The following is a 13497-nucleotide window of genomic DNA, read 5'->3' as shown; positions in this document are numbered from 1 at the left end:
TCAATTTTGATTCTGTTGAGCAGTTTCTCCTCATTGTAGGGCACTGTCCCAGAAGGGGAGTTCTGCTCTCACGGACCAGACTGCTGCAGACTCGTAGACCTTCTGCAGGCCAGTTTCACTCACCATTAGGCAGGGCATGACTGCTCTGAGTTTCAGCCACTCCTCACATTGGCCTGCTGTGCTCTCTAGGGAATCCCAATTGTGTGTTTTGGGGTTCAGCTGTTCTCAAGCCCATCAGTTGCCCTATTGCTTCTCTCTACTTTCTCCTTCACAGACACTGATAACATGAGGCATTGGTTGCAGTGAGCCGAGATCGTGCCATTGTACTCCAGCCTGGGCGACAAGGGCAAGACTCCATCTTAAAAAAAGGAGGGGGGAGGGCCAGGCGCGGTCACTTATGCCTGTAATCCCAACATTTTGGGAGGCCTGAGGCGGGCGGATTACCTGAGGTTGGGAGTTGCAGACCAGACTGACCAACATGGAGAAAGCTTGTCTCTACTAAAAATACAAAATTAGCCTGGCATAATGGCACATGCCTGTAATCCCAGCTACTCGGGAGGCTGAGGCAGGAGAATTGCTTGAACCTGGTAGGAGGAGGTGGCAACTCCGTCTCAAAAAAAAAAAAAAAAAAAAAAAAGGCTGCACGCGGTGGCTCACGCCTGTAATCCCAGCACTTTGGGAGGCCAAGGCGGGTGGATCACAAGGTCAGGAGATTGAGACCATCCTGGCTAACATGGTGAAACCCCATCTCTACTAAAAATACAAAAAATTAGCCAGGTGTTGTGGTGGGCACCTGTAGTCCCAGCTACTCGGGAGGCTGAGGCAGGAGAATGGCATGAACCCGGGAGACGGAGCTTGCAGTGAGCCTAGATCACACCCCACTGCACTCCAGCCTGGGCGCCTGGGCGACACAGTGAGACTCCATCTCAAAAAAAAAGAAAAAAGGATGCCCACCCAATTCTTTATTATTTTGTAAGATGTTCACATAAGGGAATGCTGGGTGAAGGATGCCAGATACAAATTGGCAGCTGCGCAGACACTCCTAGATCACATGAGAATTCTATTATTTTTTCAATTCCTATATATCAGAAATTCAAAATTAGAGAAAAAGATACCATTAACAGAGTAGAAAGAAAGCTTCAGACTGGGAGAAGATAATTGAAATACATCTAACAGACAGAAGACTCATACCCAAAATATACACAAAAAGACAATTTATTAAGAAAAAGATAACATAATAGAAAAATAAGCAGAAGAATTAATGCCGTACTTCCAAAAGAAGAATACACAGCAGGACGCGGTGGCTCACGCCTGTAATCCCAGCACTTTGGGAGGCTGAGGTGAATGGATCACTAGGTCAGGAGTTCAAGATCAGCCTGGCCAAAATACAAAAAAAATTAGCCAGGCATAGTGGCAGGCACCTGTAATCTCAGCTACTTGGGAGGCTGAGGCAGAGAATTGCTTGAACCCAGGTGGCCAATGTTGCAGTGAGCCGAGATTGTGCCACTGCACCCCAGCCTGGGTGACAGAGCAAGGCTCTGTCCCAAAAAAAAAAAAAAAGAAGAGTATACAAATGGCCAGTGGGGGTTACAGGACATATAATGTCATTAATAATTAGGGAAATGCAGGCCAGGTACAATGGTTCACGTCTGTAATTCCAACACCTTGGGAGGCTGAGGCAGGTAGATCACCCAAGGTCAGGAGTTTGAGACCAGCCTGGCCAACATTGTAAAACCCCGTCTCTACAAAAAATACAAAAATGAGCCATGTGTGGTTGCATGTGCCTGTAATCCCAGCTGCTTGGGAGGCTGAGGCACGAGAATTGCTTGAACCCAGGAGGCGGAGGTTGTGGTAAGCTGTGATAGTGCCACTGCACGCCAACCTGGGCGACAAAGCAAGACTCCGTCTCAAAAATAATAATAATAATAATTAGGGAAATGCATATTAAAACCATAATAAGATGCCAATATATGCTCATCAACTAGCAAAACTTTTTCTTTTTCTTTTTCTTTTTTGGAGGCAGAGTCTCACTCTGTTTTCCAGGCTGCAGTGCAGTGGCATGATCTCGGCTCACAGTAGCCTCTGCCTCCTGGGCTCAAGCAATTCTCCTGCCTTAGCCTCCCAAGTAGCTGGGATTACAGGCACCTGCCACCATGCACAGCTAATTTTCGTATTTTTAGTAGAGACAGGGTTTCTCCATGTTGGCCAGACTGGTCTCAAACTCCTGACCTCGGGTGATCTGCCTGCCTTGGCCTCCCAAAGTTTCAGGATTACAGGCAAGAGCTGCCATGCATGGCCAAACCTTTTTCTTTATTACAAGTTAATATCTCTGCACAATGGGCAAAAATTTTAGTTTCACAATACCAACTGTTGCTGAGGTTGAGGATCAAGGGGACTCTCATTCCCTGAGATAAATAGGTATCATCACTCAGGAACAGTTTGGAATAGTCTGCTAAAGATATGCAAACCCAGCCAGGCACAGTGGCTCACACCTGTAATCCCAGCAGTTTGGGAGGCCGAGGTGGGCGGATCACGAAGTCAGGAGATCGAGACCACGGTGAAACCCTGTCTCTACTAAAAATACAAAAAATCAGCCACGCGCGGTGGCAGGGGCCTGTAGTCCCAGCTGCTCGGGAGGCTGAGGCAGGAGAATGGCGTGAACCCGGGAGGCACAGCTTGCAGTGAGCCGAGATCGCACCACTGCACTCCAGCCTGGGCGACACAGCGAGAGTCCATCTCAAAAAAAAAAAAAAAAAAAAAAAAAAGGATGCAAACCCTATGGCCTACCAATGTCATTCCTAAACATACACCCTAGAGAAATGTGAGGACACCTACCCCCAGCTACATAGACAAAAATATTCACAGAAGCATTACCTATAATACCAAAAAGTGAAAACATCCTAGATGAAAAGAAAGGTAAAGACTTCTGTAAATATTATATGGGTAAGACAATATCAGTAGGAATGGGAAAATAAGGACCTCTAAAAAATTCTTTCCTCCAAGTCAACAAAAAGTGTGAAACTTTGTAAAATATTTGAAATATGAGTCAAATGTGATTGACCATGGCCTGTGACACAGCCATAGGAGATCCTGTGACCAAGGTGGTAGGGTTACAGCTCGCTTTCACACATTTTAGACATCAGTCAATATATGTAAGATGTACATTGGTTCCACCGCGCATGGTGGCTCACGCCTGTAATCCCAGCACTTTGGGAAGCTGCGGCGGATGGATCACGAGGTCAGGAGTTCAAGACCGGCCTGGCCAACATGGTGAAACCCCGTCTCTACTAATAAAACAAAAATTAGCTGAGTGTTATGGTGGGCAATTGTAATCCCACCTACTCGGGAGGCTGAGGCAGGAGAATCGTTTGAATCCAGGAGGTAGAGGTTGCAGTGAGCGAAGATTGCACCATTGCACTCCAGCCTGGGCAACAGGGTGAGACTCCGTCTCAAAAAAAAAAAAGATGTACATTGGTTCCATCTGGGAAGGTGGGACGACTCAAAGCAGGAAGGGGGCGCTTCCAGGTTATCGGTGGACTCAAAGATTTTCTGATTGGTTATTGGTTGAGAGTTTATCTAAAGCCTTGGAATCAGTAGAAGGGAGTGTCTGAGGTTAAAATAAGGCGTTCTTATTATGCAGATGAAATTAAGGTTCTATTATGCAGGCTTCAAAGAGAATAGATTCTAAATGTTTTTATCAGACTTAAAGAGACAGGTTTTGCAGGCCCATTTCAAAATATGTCAAAACAATATATTTTGGGATAAAATATATTTATTTATTTTGTGACTGTGATCTGTCATGTTGGTATCTTATTGCTACAGAGTCTGCTCTCTCCATCTCAAGGTCTCTGCTTTAATGTTAATGCTGGTCAGCTGTGCCTGAATTTCAATGAGAGGAAGGTATAATGCGGCCTGTCTCACCACCCATTCCCATGATGGTCTGAAATAATGTTTCAGGTTTATTTTGGAATGCCTTTGGCCAAGAGGAGGAATCCATTCAGGTGGTTGGGAGGCTTAGAATTTATTTTTGGTTTACATCCATTAATGCCATAGAATACTGGCAGAAATGGTAAAAATCAATGTTTTCAGAACTTTAACAAAAAGACTATAACACGCTAGGAGTTGGCTCATGCCTGTAATCCCAGCACTTTGGGAGGCCAAGGCAGGTAGATCACCTGAGGTCAGGAATTGAAGACCAGACTGGGCAACATGGTGAAACCCCATTTCTACTACAAATACAAAAAATTAGCCGGGCATGGTGGCACATGCCTGTAATTCCAGCTACTCAGGAGACTGAGGCAGGAGAATCACTTGAACCCGCAAGGCAGAGATTGTAGTGAGCTGAGATTGTACCACTACACTCTAGCCTGGGCAACAGAGTGAGACTCCATCTCAAAAAAAAAAAAAAAACCAGACATGAGTAGAATACCAAATTCCAGCATGAAAGCATGAGGAGCTCCTTGACCTATTCTCCAGTGAGACTTGTGAAAACTATAAAGACCCAACTACTTAAAACCTCTAGAAATGGGCTGGTCACAGTGGCTCATACCTGTAATCCCACCACTTTGGGAGGCTCAGTTGGAAGAACTGCTTGAGCCGAGGAGTTTGAGACCAGCCAGGACAATATGGGGAGACCCCGTCTCTACAGATAATTTAAAAAATAACTGGGCATGGTAGCATGCACCTGTGGTCCCAGCTACTCAAGAGGCTGAGGCAGGAGGATTGTCTGAGCCTGGGAGGTCAAGGCTGCAGATCCTGTCTCAAAAACAAACAAAAACTCTAGAAATTGTCATAAGGGCAACAGGAAAATGCAGAAACACTTATTCAATAAAATCTATGAATATTCTGTAGGAAAAGCAAGCATCTCAGGTATTTGAACCAAGACTGCCACCACTCTCCTCCCTATCAGATCAGCAAGGCAGAGAATCTGCCACAGATTGCTGCTGCCAGACAGGGCTCCCTCTCCCTGCAGCTCCTAGTCAGAAGGCTTTATCTGGCCAGGTGCAGTGGCTCACGCCTGTAATCCCAGCACTTTGGGAGGCCGAGGCGGGTGGATCATAAGGTCAAGAGTTTGAGACCAGTCTGGCCAATATAGTGTGCCGAGACCAGCTCGGTCGGGGAGACCCTAACCCAGTGGCGCTAGAGGAATTAAAGACACACATACAGAAATATAGAGGTGTGAAGTGGGAAATCAGGGGTCTCACAGCCTTCAGAGCTGAGAGCCCCGAAAAGAGATTTACCCACGTATTTATTAACAGCAAGCCAGTCATTAGCATTGTTTCTATAGATATTAAATTAACTAAAAGTATCCCTTATGGGAAACAAAGGGATGGGCCGAATTAAAGGAATAGGTTGGGCTAGTTAACTGCAGCAGGAGCATGTCCTTAAGGCACAGACTGCTCATGCTATTGCTTGTTGCTTAAGAATGCCTGCCTCTCTCACCCTCACCTGCTGTCATGTAAGATGTGCCTGCTTCCCCTTCTGCCATGATTGTGTTTCCTGAGGCCTCCCTCGTCATGCAGAACTATGAAAAAACAGAGACTCAGAAAAGCTGAATGTCTTGCTAATAAGGGGCAGGTTAAGAACTCTGACACATCCTTCTTCAACTCCAGAAAACTTAAATGATTTCTCCATTCTATCAAGTTGAAAAATTACTACAGAGATGGATTAGCAAAATCAATGTTACAGAAACTTGGTTCATAGCCCTGACATTATATAGGATTAGAAAAACTTGGCGGAAGTAGCCAGCTCAGTCAATCTCCACCATCAATGAGTCCAGTCCACCATTCAAATAGCAATCTCCCTCCCTCCCTCCCTTTCTTTCTTTCTTGAGACCGTCTCCCTCTGTTGCCCAGGCTGTAATGCAGTGGCATAATCTCCGCGCACTGCGACCTCCCTCCCTCGGGCTCCCGTGATTCTCTTGCCTCGGATTGCAGGCGCACACCACCGCGCCTGGCTGGTTTTTGTATTTTTGGTGGAGACGGGGTTTCGCCGTGTTGGCCAGGCTGGTCTCCAACTCCTGACCTCCAGTGATCTGCAAGCCTCAGCCTCCCGAAGTGCTAGGATTACAGATGGAGTCTTGCTCACTCAATGCTCAAAGTTGCCCAGGCTGGAGTGTAGTGGCGTGATTTCGGCTCGCTACAACCTCCACCTCCCAGCCGCCTGCCTTGGCCTCCCAAAGTGCTAAGATTACAGCCTCTGCCCGGCCGCCACCCCGTCTGGGAAGTGAGGAGCGCCTCTGCCCAGCCGCCCCGTCTAGGATGTGAGGAGCACCTCTGCCCAGCCACCCATCGTCTGGGAAGTGAGGAGCGCCTCTGCCCGGCCGCCCCGTCTGGGAAGTGAGGAGCACCTCTGCCTGGCCGCTGTGCAACCTTCCAAGTGTGAAGTGACAGCCTTCGTTGTGGAATGAATGAAGACACTGGCACTGATTATATAACACCTTGGCAGCTATCTCAAGTCGTTGATGGTGGAGGTATTGGAATTATAGAAGAAAGCAAACACACACACACACACACACACACACACACACACACACACACACACAAAAGAATGCCTTTAAGCGGTTTTCTGCCCTGGGCGGGCCAGGTGTTCCTTGCCCTCATTCCCGTAAACCCACAACCTTCCAGCGCGGGCGTTAGGGCCATTATGAACATGTTACAGTGCTGCAGAGATTTTGTTTATGGCCACTTTTGGGGCCAGTTTATGGCCAGATTTGGGGGGACTTGTTCCCAACAATGGTGAAACCCAGTCTCTACTAAAAATACGAAAATTAGCCGGGCCTGGTTGCGCACACCTGTTGTCCCAGCTACCCGGGAGGCTGAGGCAGAAGAATCGCTTGAACCTGGGAGGCAGAGGTTGCAGTCAGACGAGATCATGCCACTGCACTCCAGCCTGGGGAACAGAGTAAGACTCCATCTCAAAATAAAAAAAGAAAAAAGAAGGCTTTATATTTGGGATGAGGAAAAGGTCAGCGTTTCTCATCCTGCCTCCAGCTACCTGTTGTTTAATCTAAGGTAGTAGGCAAGTACAGCTGAGAGTAGCAGTTTCTCTTCTGTTATTCAGTCCCAATTTGCAGGACAAAGGTGCTACCTTAGGCATGGTGCACTGAGGAGACTGGAGCCCTGGTCACCATTGCCCCAGTACTTTGCATTTCAAGAGAGGCCAGTGGAGAGGAATTTGGCTCCTCCCACACTTCCCCACCCACTGAGTGCTTAGGTCCTAGCATTCAGGTGTCACTCAGCAAAAACTTGCCATTGTCTTTGCCCTGTTCTCAGATTTTGCCTGGGGAGAGAAGCAGGCAGTAAAACAGGTAGCTTCTAATCTCCTCCCATTTGCAAGATCATGGGTGCTTTCAATGAAGAGCAATTAAACAGTGAAGGTTAAAGTGAAAGGCAGAACTGGAGGACTGCTAGTTTATAAGAGGGAATGGTGAATAAAACAGGTGAGAAGAGGCCTCCTAGGATTAGCACAAATGCAAAACACTGAGATCAGAAACTATTCCTTCAAAGGAGCACATTTGATTGGATTACTTTGAAGAGCAATTTATGCCCCGCCCCCCTCATTGTTGAAAACTCTTAAGCAATCAGCTGCTTAATTTAACTTAAATTAAACTGCAGAGTGTTGTCAGGGAAAGACAGGACAACACCTCTATCAAGGCAACTGTCATCCCAAGACAGTTATGGACTTACCCATAGCTTCACCTCCTTAAGAAACGAGGAGGAGGCCGGGCGCAGTGGCTCACGCCTGTAATCCCAGCACTTTGGGAGGCCGAGGCGGGCGGGTCACCTGAGGTCGGGAGTTCGAGACCAGCCTGACCAACATGGAGAAACACTGTCTCTACTAAAAATACAAAATTAGCCGGGCGTGGTGGCACATGCCTATAATCTCAGCTACTAGGGAGGCTGTGGCAGGAGAATTGCTTGAACCTGGGAGGTGGAGGTTGCGGTGAGCCAAGACCATGCCATTGCACCCCAGCCTGGGCAACAAGAGTGAAACTCTGTCTCAAAAACAAACAAACAAACAAACAAACAAAAAACAAGGAGGATTGTCCCAGCGCAGTGGCTCACGTCTGTAATCCCAGCACTTTGGGAGGCCAAGGCGTCACTTGAGGTCAGGAGTTCGAGACCAGCCTGGCCAACATGGCGAAACCCCGTATCTACCAAAAATACAAAAATTAGCTGGACCTGGTAGCAGTCACCTGTAATTCCAGCTACTCAGGAGGCTGAGGCATGAGAATTGCTTGAACCCGGGAGAGAGAGATTGCAGTGAACCGAGATCACACCATTACACTACAGCCTGGGCAACAGAGCAAGACACTGTCAAAAAAAAAAAAAAAAAAGACAAGAAAAAGAGAAAGAAAGAAAAGAAAGAAGGAAAGAAAAAAGAAAGTGGCCACACGCGGTGGCTCATGCCTGTAATCCCAGCACTTTGGGAGGCCGAGGTGGGCGGATCACCTGAGGTCGGGAGTTAGAGACCAGCCTGACCCATATGGAGAAACCCCATCTCTACTAAAAATACAAAATTAGCCGGGCTTGGTGGGGCATGCCTATAATCCCAGCTACTTGGGAAGGCTGAGGCGGAAGAATTGCTTGAACCTGGGAAGTGGAGGTTGTGGTGAGCTGAGATCACACCATTGCACTTCAGCCTGGGCAACTAGAGCAACACCGTCAAAAAAAGAAAGAAAAGAAAGAAAGAAAATAAAGAGGATTTACACTGTGAGAAGAAAGACAGTCTTCACTAAAAGAATCCAGTAAGTCGGACCAGGTGTGGTGGCTCATGCCTGTAATCCCAGCACTTTGGGGGTCCGAGGCGGGCAGATCACGAGGTCAGGAGATTGAGACCATCCTGGCTAACATGGTGAAACCCCATCTCTACTAAAAATACAAAAAAAATTAGCCGGGCATGGTGGCGGCTGCCTGTATTCCCAGCTACTTGGGAGGCTGAGGCAGGAGAATGGCGTGAACCCGGGAGAGGAGGTTGCAGTGAGCTGAGATCGCGCCACTGCATTCCAGCCTGGGCGACAGAGCGAGACTCCGTCTCAAACAAACAAACAAAAAAAGAATCCAGTAAGTCGGCTGGGTGCAGTGGCTCATGCCTGTAATCCCAGCACTTTGGGAGACCGAGGCGGGTAGATCACCTGAGGTCAGGAGTTCGAGACCAGCCTGACCAACATGGTGAAACCTCATCTCTACTAAAACTACAAAAATTAGCCAGGCGCGGTGACAGTCACCTGTAATCCCTGCAACTTGGGAGCCTGAGGCAGGAGAAGGCAGGAGAAACCAGGAGATGGAGGTTGCAGTAAGCTAAGATCGTGCCACTGCACTCCAACCTGGGGACAGAGAGAGACTCTGTCTCAGAAAAAAAAAAAAAAAATCCAGTAAGTCACTAAACAAATACAAAAGCAAACAATTAAACCCTAAAGGGGAGAAGGGTCAAGATCCAGAATTCCTACAACATATTATCCAAAATGTCCAATTTCCAACAAAGTACAAGGTATATGAAGAAACACGAATGTATTCATGATCCACCAGAAGAAAATAAAAAAGGAGGAAATTGCCTATGGGAGTGACCAGAATTTGGATTTATCAGAAAAAGACTACAAAATAGACATTATTAGCACGATCATTGAAGGAAGCCAGAATATTTTTCCCCAAAACATAAAGGATGTTGAATTAAAGATAAGAAACATGTGGGGAAGCTCTCTTCCTTCCCTGTTTGCCTAGAGCAGGACAAAGAAAAAAGGTCTTTCTATCCTCCCCCTTCCTTTACCACTTAAAGACAGGATGTAAATTTTCCTTTATTATAAATTCTCCTTTACTTAGTTATAGTGTCGGAGGCGTTCGAACAAGAGTGACTCCATTTTTTTTTTTTTTTTTTTTGAGGCACAATTTCGCTTTTGTTGCCCAGGCTGGAGTGCAGTGGCTCGATCTCGGCTCACCACAACCTCCGCCTCCTGGGTTCAAGCTATTCTCCTGCCTCAGCCTCCCTAGCAGCTGGGACTGCAGGCATGCATCGCCAGACCCAGATAATTTTTTATTTTTTGTAGAGACGGGGTTTCTCCATGTTGGTCAGGCTGGTCTCAAACTCCCAATCTCAGGTGATCCACCCACCTTGGCCTCCCAAAGTGCTGGGATTACAGGCGTGAGCCACCGCGTCCGGCCCAGAGTGACTCCATTTTGAGTGAGGGCTAGGAAAATGAGGCTGGGACTTGCTGGGCTGCATTCTCAGAAAATTAGGCATTACTAGCCTGGGCGGATCACAAGGTCAGGAGTTCGAGACCCAGCCTGGCCAACATGATGAAACCCCGTCTCTACTCAAATACAAAAATTAGCTGGGTGGGTGGCACATGCCTGTAATCCCAGCTACTCAGGAGGCTGAGGCAGGAGAATTGCTTGAACCCAGAAGGCGGAGGTTGCAGTGAGCTGAGATCCCGCCATTGCACTCCAGCCTGGGAGACAGAGCAATACTCTGTCTCAAAAAAAAGGGGGACCAGGTGTGGTGGCTCAAGCCTGTAATCCCAGCACTTTGGGAGGCTGAGGTGGGCGGATCACGAGGTCAGGAGTTCGAGACCAGCCTGACCAACATGGTGAAACCCCATCTCTACTAAAAATACAAAAATTAGCCAGGTGTGGTGGCATGACCCTGTAATCCCAGTTACTCAGGAGGCTGAGGCAGGAGAATTGCTTGAACCGGGGAGGCAGAGGTTGCAGTGAGCCATGATCACGTCATTGCACTCCAGCCTGGGTGACAGAGCGAGATCCCATCTCAAAAAAAAAAATGTTTACTAAATAGACCCAGACTTGAGAGTGTCCAGATATCCCAATATCTGGAGAACAAAGACATAGTTCCTAATTTTACTTTAAAATAAATCGATAATAGTATCGATTTTTGCAAAATATAGTAATTAAAAAAATTAATCCTTTATAACAAACCCTTGTAGCAGAGCACATCTCCCCACATATATACAAGCATTGTACCTAGGGTGGATGCGTTCCTCCTCTTACTTTCGGGAATGTCCTACTCTGTCTATGGTGTAGCTGTTCTTTCACTACTTTACTTTCTTTTTTTTTTTTGAGACGAAGTTTCACTCTTCTTGCCTAGGCTGGACTGCAATGGCTGGACTTGCTCGGCTCACCACAATCTCCGCCTCCTGGGTTCAAGCGATTCTCCTGCCTCAGCCTCCCAAGTAGCTGGGATTACAGGCACGCACCACCATGCCCAACTAATTTTGTATTTTTAGTAGAGACGGGGTTTCTCCACATTGGTCAGGCTGGTTTCGAACTTCCGACCTCAGGTGATCTGCCCGCCTCGGCCTCCCAAAGTGCTGGGATTATAGGTGTGAGCCACCGCACCGGGCTCACTACTTTACTTTCTTAATAAACTTGCTTTTACTTTGCACTACAGACTCGCCCTGAATTCTTTCTTTCACAAGATCCAAGAACCCTCTCTTGGGGCCTGGATGGGGACCTCTGTCCTGTAACATATTTCTGGTGACCACAAAGGGACAGCAGGCATTTTTGGGTGGAGCAGAACCTCCTTCTGTCAGCTATGAAGGTTCAGATGCATCGGTCATTTCTCCCTCTAGTCCACCTGAAAGCTCTATTGAGAACCCTTCATCCCCTCCTTCTTGCCCGTCTAGTTCCACTCTGTACCCACCACTCCTTGAGGAACTTAGCCCAGCAAGCACCACTCATATTGGAGCCTCCTATCAACCTCCAATGGGAAACCTTTATCCACTTAGAGAGGTGGCAAATGGGGAAGAAGTCACTGTGAGAGTACATGTTCCCTTTTCTATGTCTGATTTGGCTCTATGCAAAGAGAAGTTTGGTCTTTTCTCTGAAGATCCAGGACAATTCATAGATGAGTTGGAGAAATTAACTTCAGCCTATAGTTTAACTTGGCAGGATCTGCATGTCTTTTTGTCTCTGTGTTGTACAGTGGAAGAGAAACAACACATTTTGGGGACAGCTAGGACCCATGCAGACGAGGTATTAGCTTACAACCCAAACCATTATATATATATCAGGCAGGAGGTATAAGCAGTTCCAGATCAAGATCCAGAGTGGAACTATCAAAGGGGCAGTGTGAGGACTTGGGGAGGAGAGATCATATGGTCACTTGTTTGTTGGAAGGGATGAAGAAAGGTATGAAAAAGCCTGTTAACTCTGAAAAGGTTAAGGAAGTTTCTCAGGGTAAAGATGAGAATCCAGTTTTGTTTCAAGGGCGTTTCATTGAGGCTATCAGAACTACAGTAACACTGATCCTGCCTCAAGGGAAGGACAAACCCTTTTGGGAGTACATTTTATAACCCATTCTGCCCCTGATACCTGTAGGAAACTACAAAAAGCAGCTATGGGTCCCCAAACTCCTATGGAACAGCTTTTGGATATGGCATTTTTAGGTTTTTTTTTTTGTTTTTTTTTTTAAGATGGAGCCTTGCTCTGTTGCCCAGGCTGGAGTGCAGTGGCATAATCTCAGCTCACAGCAAGCTCTGCCTCCTGGGTTCACGCCATTCTCCTGCCTCAGCCTCCTGAGTAGTTGGGATTACAGGTGCCCACTACCATGCCCAGCTAATTTTTTGTATTTTTACTAGAGACAGGGTTTCACCATTTTAGCCACGATGGTCTCAATCTCCTGACCTCGTTATCTGCCTGCCTCGGCCTCCCAAAGTGCTGGGATTACAGGTGTGACCCACCGCGCCTGGCCTGGCATTTTTAGTTTTTAATAACAGGGACAAAGCAGAGGAAGCAGAAAGAGCAAGAAGGACCTCCCACAAGGTGTAGCTCTTGGCTGCAGCCTTAAGCTCATCTCCCACATGGGATTGCCCTCCTTGCTCTTGGACTGAACAAGGGAAGCAGAAAGGCAAGAAGCCCAAAGCTGGGTGTTCCAGTCACTGTGTCTTGGGCATGAATCAGTGTGCACACCGTAAGAAAACTGGCCATTGGAGGAGGGACTGCCCAGCGCACCGGAAGGAGCCATCCGCACCCAAGCCAATGATGGCTGAAATAGCCAGGCAAGACCAGGCGCGGTGGCTCATGCCTGTAATCCCAGCACTTTGGGAGGCCAAGGTGGGTGGATCACCTGAGGTCAAGAGTTCGAGACCAGCCTGGCCAACATGGCGAAACCCCGTCTCTACTAAAAACACAAAAATTAGCCAGGCATAGTGACACATACCTGTAATCCTGGCTACTCGGGAGGCTGAGTCGTGAGAATCTCTTGAAACCGGGAGGCGGAGGTTGCAGTGAGCTGAGATCGTGCCACTGCACCCCAGCCTGGGCAACAGAGTGAGACTCTGTCAAAAAAAAAAAAAAAAGGAAGAAAGAAAGAAAGAAAGAAAGAAAGAAAGAAAGAAAGAAAGAAAGAAAGAAAGAAAGAAAGGGAGAGAGAGAACCAAGAAATAGCCAGGCAAGCCCAACAGTGACAGAGCCAAGACCTTCCGCCACAGCTCCCATCAGACAACTAGCCATATCCCTAGAGGAGCCTCAGGTAACCCTTGAC

The sequence above is a fragment of the Hylobates moloch genome, unplaced genomic scaffold (genome assembly GCF_009828535.3).
Source record: "Hylobates moloch isolate HMO894 unplaced genomic scaffold, HMol_V3 SCAFFOLD_4, whole genome shotgun sequence".
Classification (NCBI taxonomy): domain Eukaryota; kingdom Metazoa; phylum Chordata; class Mammalia; order Primates; family Hylobatidae; genus Hylobates; species Hylobates moloch.
The sequence above is the reverse complement of the archived record's forward strand: the minus strand, read 5'-3'. Positions refer to the sequence as shown.